At 45.7% G+C, this 6,298-nt stretch overlaps 1 protein-coding gene across 1 annotated transcript in view; it reads left to right on the forward strand.

Moving 5' to 3' along the window:
* The window catches only part of CASQ2 (calsequestrin 2), a 123,437-nt gene that overhangs the window by 72,853 nt on the left and 44,286 nt on the right, over positions 1-6,298 (forward strand). The gene's annotated exons all lie outside the window — the stretch shown is intronic.

The raw sequence follows: 6,298 nt of genomic DNA on the forward strand, positions 1-6,298 counted from the left end.
TAGCTTGTCAGCTTTCAATTGGGCTAAGAACCAAAAACAAACCCAAACGGTTGCCTTCGAGTGGATCCTGACTCACAGTGACCGTATAGGACAGAGAAGAACTGCCCCATAGGGATTCCAAGGAGCGGCTGGTGGATTCGAACTGCCAACCTTTTGGCTAGCAGCCAAACTCTTAACTACTATGCTACCAGGGCTCTAAGGGAAGAGGAGAGTGGAAATATCCAACGCAAAACCAAACCCACTGCCAATGAGTCGATTCAGCTCATAGCGACCCTATAGGACAGAGTAGAACTGACCCATAGGGTTTCCAAGGCTGTAAATCCTTACGGAAGCAGATTGCCACATCTTTCTCCCCTGGAGTGGCTGGTGAATTTGAACTACTGATCTCTTGGTTAGCAGCCAAGCACTTTAACCACTGTGCCACCAGCAAAATGTCAGAATCTCAAAATCTTCTGCTTAGCTGCCCAAACAAGGAAGAAGCACTGAACACTGGGGAGGGTGTGTGTGTGTGTGTGCCTGTGTGTGTGTGTGTGTGTGTGAACTTCTTTTCACATTAAAAGTTTATTTGCCAATTTTGTGGTTTTGCCAAATAAACCACAGTCCTTATCTTAAAATAAAAAATAAAAGAAAAGCCTACCCTTTGATCTGGAGTCCCGGGGTGCTACAAACGGTTAAGTGATAGGCTACTAACTGAAAGGTTGGTGGTTTGAGTCCACTCAGGCACCTGGAAAGAAAGGCCTGGCAATCTACTTCTGAAAAATCAGCCATTGAAAACCCTGTGGTGCACCGTTCTACTCTGACACACGTGGGGTCACCATGAGTCAGGCCAGCTCTAAAGCAGCTAACAACAAGAATCCTTTGATCTGTAAAATAGTGTCAGTGCTCAGGAAACTGGATAGAAAAATATCCCTCAAAATAATGAAGCCAAAAAAAGCAGCTTATTTCTAAAGTGCAAGATGACTCTATAAATGGATGAGTAATTTTGTTCTCTTTCTGGAACTTGGATAACTTTTTTTTCTCCTTTCACTCTTTTTTAACAAAGTGGGGAGTGAAGCACGGGAAAAATGAATTTTGTAGGTGGAAAACGTTTTGCAGCCAATGTGTATTGTCCCTGTGGAGAAAATGTAAGCAGAGATGCTAACGTGTGTGGGGAGACCTGGGACAATCCAGAATGAACCAGAGAAGGCATGGTACTTCATTTAGGATGGGTTAGCAGCCAGGCTCTGGGCCACGCGGTTCCTGGGGCATTAGTTCCAAAATCTGGCGGTGCACAGACCTACAAGCGCCAAAGCCACTGCAGGCTGATTAAATCAGACCCTTCAGGAGCGAATCCTGGGAGCTTGTAATTTCACAGAGCTCTGGGACAAATTCTGATTCATCATCAGGTTTGGGAACCACTGCTCCAAGTACTGCAAAACTATATAGAGTATTCACCTAGGACCTCATCCTCTGGGGCACTCGAGCTGAGAGGGAGGAATCTAGAGATGACCTCCACTAGAGGAAATCGAGGCTCAGAAAAGTTAAACAAACTGCCAAGAGGACACGGTTAGTTAGTGGACATCAATAGAGACAAAATGTCTTGTTCGTCACTATGTACCTGGTTCTCACACAGTGCTTTAATATATAGCAGGTACTCAATAAATACTTGTTGGATGATTAGATGGCCAGATTATTAGATGTTGGATGATTGATGGGCTCAAGACTGAGCCAGACTCTTTACTATCAGACCAGCCTTTTTATTTTTATTTTTTTGGTAATGTATTATGCAGCATCCATAGTTCCTTACAGACTCAAACCCAAATTTTTTCCTCACATAATTTTTTTATTGAGATATAATTTGATACCATAAAAGTCACCCCTTTAAAGTATACAATTCAGTGGGTTTTACTATATTCATAAAGTTGTACAGCCATCCCTACTGTCTAATTCCAGAGCATTTTATCACCCCAAAAAGAATCCCCATACCATTAGTGGTCTTGCCCCATTCCCACTGCCCCTGACAACCATTAATCTACTTTCTGTGTCTATGGATTTGCATATTCTAGACATTTCACATAAATGAAATCATATAATATGTGGCCTTTCATGTCTGGCTTCCTTCACTTAGCATGTTTTCAAGGTTCATCCATGTAGTAGCATGTGTCAATACTTCAGTCCTTTTAATGGTTGAATAATATTCCATTGTATGAAACCCAAATGTGTGCTTCCAATTATCTAAGAGCTTTTTTCCCATTTTTTTAAATTCACTTTTTCGAATGTCCATTGATATTCGAGATTCTTCATCATAGACTTGCAGAGTTGGAGAAATCCTTTAAGGATATCTAGTCTTTGTCCAAAAAATGCTAGTGAAATTCCAACTTCTTCCCACCAACTCTGGTCACCCCTCTGCCCTAGACTGGGGGAAAAAATAGCAAAGGAAGGCAGTTGCCTAAGGCTTACAAGCTGTAATCAAACAGAATCAGTCCCTAGTGTTGTGTGAACAGAGATGAAATTGCCATCACAGTTGCCTGCTGGCCAGACTCCAGGGGACTTCCTCCCCACCCCTGCTGCCCCCTTCCAGGGTTGTGGGGAGGCCTGTCTGGCTCTCTGGAACAACAGAACAAAGAAGCTTCCCTGAAGTTGCAGGAACCTGTTTGACCAAGATTGCTGCTGTATTGAATCGAGCTCCTGAAACTGCTTCCACCTCCTCCCTGCACAAATATCCCTGGGCCTGAAGCTGTACCTTTTCCCAGGAGCCCAAGCTAGGGCTTGTCACACAGAAGCTGTAAGAAAGGTTCTGAGATGGGGGTGAGAGGAGGTAGGAGCTTGAAGCATCTTTTTCTGAGAGAAGGAGGGCCTTGCCAGTGCAGGGCCGGGAAAGGGAAAGGCTTTTCTGTGCAAGTCCCTGACTCTGTGGTTAGTCAGTCATTTACCAGCCGGGTCACTGTTGGGTAACCTGGGGTGGAGGGGCCTCTGGCTGCCTGCGGGAGGAGGAATTGCATTCCTGCATTCCTACACAGACAACAGTTCCTCCTATACCTTTGCTCTTGCTGACTCATTATACACTGCCTATTGCCCCGACCCCAATACTCCTACACAGCCACGAAGGCAAGAAGGTCCCACCTACATGCAGGAAAATAATATAGCTCCCCTTAGAGAGAGAACAGTTAGTGAGAACTGCACGTTATGTAGCTTTACGTAGATTATCTCATTTAGTCTCTAAAGCCACTCTGATATATGTGTGATTATTATTATCCCATGAGGCCTTGGTGATTCAGGGGTAGAATCCCCACCTTCCATGTGGGAGGCCTAATTTGATTCCCAGCCAATGAACCTCATGCGTCACCTTCCATGTGGGAGACCTGATTCAATTCCCAGCCAATGCACCTCATGGGCAGCCACCACCCATCTGTCAGTGGAAGATTGTGTTGCTATGATGCCGAACAGGTTTCAGTGGAGTTTCTGCACTAAGACAGACTAGGAAGAAAGGCCTGGCTATCTACTTCTGAAAATCAGCCAATGAAAATCCTATGGGTCACAATGGTCCAATCCACAATCACTCGTGGGGATGGCGCAGGACCAGGCAGTGCTTCGTTCTGTTGTGCATGGGGTCATCACTGAGTAGAGGCCTCCTAGACAGCAGCAAACAACAACTTACTATCCCAATGTGAGATAAGACAAGTGACTCTTAGAGGTTAAATAGGTACCCAAATCACTCACTACATCTAAACCAAGACTCAAATTCAAGCAGGCTCTCTTGACCTCTAAATTCATCATGACTAAGATGAAGATGAATATGATCATCATTTATTGCATGCTTATATGACATAACAATCCCATGAGGTAGGTCTTGTTTTTTTTTTCCTGTTTTACAACTAAGGAAGCTGAGGCTCAGAGAGGTTAACTCGCTTGGAAGCAGTGAAGCTGGAATTAAGTTGAGGGCTGTTTGGGTTCCCATCCCAGGCCCTTACCTGCTAGGTCCTGCTGCATAGTTATGCACCGCTCAGAGTCACTACCCCTGACTACATCCCAGTGATCTCTCAGTCTGCCCTCCCTCCTGTCTGCTATCTTTCACCACCATTCCATCTCCAATGAGACCAGAAAACTAAGACTGAGAGAATTCAGTGGTACACTAGTCATCACTTGGTTGGTTAAAGGTACAGCAGAAACACAAGCTTAGATTTCCCGACTGCTCATTCTGGACACCCTCCATCATATCACATGGCCTCTCTGATGGCCCAGCCAGCTGCAGCCTCTGAGCGTGTGCAGTGCTGCTGCAATGAAGGGCAGGGAGGAGCAGGGAAGGCAGGAGGAGGGAAGAGGGAAGTGAGAGGAGAGTGGAGCCACCTGGAAGTGTGCAAGCACAGTTAAATGGAGAAAAGTCAAAGTTCCTCCCCACTGTCCACTGATATTCCCAGACTTGGAATCTAAGTCTGTTCTAGTGACCTGAGACCTTAGTAGTTCTGACATTCACAGCCAAGAGCCAGTAATTACTGAGTGCAGAAAGCTGGGAGGGGGCAGTGTCTGCTCTCCCGGAGAGGCCTGCCTTACCCTGGATCCATACTCATTCGTCTCTTCTGCCGTGAGCACTCAACCCAGCTGCCTGGCAGGTAGGCCTGGCTGGGAAGGCCATGTCCCCCGGTCTCTGCTCCTGCCGTTGCCTGGTGGTGCTGCCTGGTCCTCTCGGCTCCTGCTCCCAGGATGTTGACCGGAGGAACTGCTCGGTTGACAGGTTTGAAAATGAACAACTCTCTTCCCTGCCGCCTCCAGATGTGCCTGCAGCAAGCTGACATCTTCTTTATAAGGCTTAATGAAAGGTTTGCAAAGTGGTGTTTCTACATGAGCGCGCACTGGATGGCTATCCTCCAAGGGCACCTGGAATATTAGCGCTAACAAGCTGGAGATGCACGGCCGGGCTGCTGTCTGTGCGTGTGGAACAGAGTTAGTGACGGGCTCTGGGATGAACAGCTCCAAGTCCTGTTCTGCCCGAGCTTCAGCTGCCCCAGGTTCTTGTAAATTTTTTAGAGACCAATTGTCTCAAATATGATCCCTGGTGGTGCAGTGGTTAAGAACTTGGCTGCTAACCATAAAGATCAGCAGTTCAAATCCACCAGCCTCCTTGGAAACCCAATGGGGAGTTCTACTCTGTCCTCTAGGGTCACTATGAGTCAGACTACACAGCAACGGTTTTGTTTTGTTTTGTTTGTCTCAAAGAGGAATGCTAACTGCCTATTTGAGCTTTCAATTTTAAATTCGATTTATCTAATTTAACACTCCATACTTACGAAGTGCTAAATGCTGTTCCAAACACTTAACAAATATCAAAATATTTAATCTTCACAACAGTCCTATGCAGTAGGTACTACTATTATCATCATCCCCATTGTACAGCTGAGGAAACAAAGGTACGGAGAAGTTAAATGACTTCCCAAGGTCTCATGGGTAATGAGTTGTAGAACTAGGATCTAACCCAGGCAGTCCAGCTCCAAGCCCAGGCTCTCTAACCACTACCTTGTGTTCGTCTCCATCACAAAACCATATAATTTGCCTTTTCACCAATCCTGGGATCCTAGGACTAGAAGAAAACAGAGCAGAGAAAGAGGATTGTGGTAAGGAGTGGTAGAATGTTCAGTTATCTCAAGTGCCATCACATGACACAGAGCCCACACAATACTCTCTTGTTTTAAGCAGTTGTCTCAATCTTACAGGTGGCTTCTGGGATATTCTACTGTGTTAGAGAGAGCTTCTGGCCTTGTCTTCCCCGAGGGCTCCTCCAAGGCCCCAGATTCAGATTTTATGATGCTGTTTTTTGAGAATTCCACACTTACTGGGTGGGCTCTGGCCTGAGGACCAACCGGGCCTTTCCAAGAGGAGGCCTGAGGGCAGTCACCTGCCCTACACACTTCTGTGTCCCAGCATCTAGCCCTGGACTGATAAATTGTGGGCACTCAGAATATACCTGCCTTATGAAAAAATAAATCATTCCCATCAATGAATGATGTAAGTCATGAAAAACATTTCAAATGAATAAATGTTGGTAGGTTGGTAGGGATAGAGAGGAGCCCTGGTGGTGCAGTGGTTAAGAGCTTGGCTGCTAACCAAAAGGTCAGCAGTTCAAATCTACCAGCCGCTCCCTGGAAACCCTATGGGGCTGTTGTTCTCTGTCCTGTAGGGTTGCTATGAGTAAACTCAACAGCAATGGATTTGTTGTTGTTGTCAGGGGTAGAGGACGGAAAAGAAGACAGGAAATCTTTACAGACTCTTTTGCATGTGTCTCACTGTCTTTGATAGTAATAAACCAAAAAAAAAAAAAAAAAAA

The sequence above is a fragment of the Trichechus manatus genome, unplaced genomic scaffold, assembly GCF_000243295.1.
Source record: "Trichechus manatus latirostris isolate Lorelei unplaced genomic scaffold, TriManLat1.0 scaffold00073, whole genome shotgun sequence".
In the NCBI taxonomy this organism is placed as follows: Eukaryota; Metazoa; Chordata; class Mammalia; order Sirenia; family Trichechidae; genus Trichechus; species Trichechus manatus.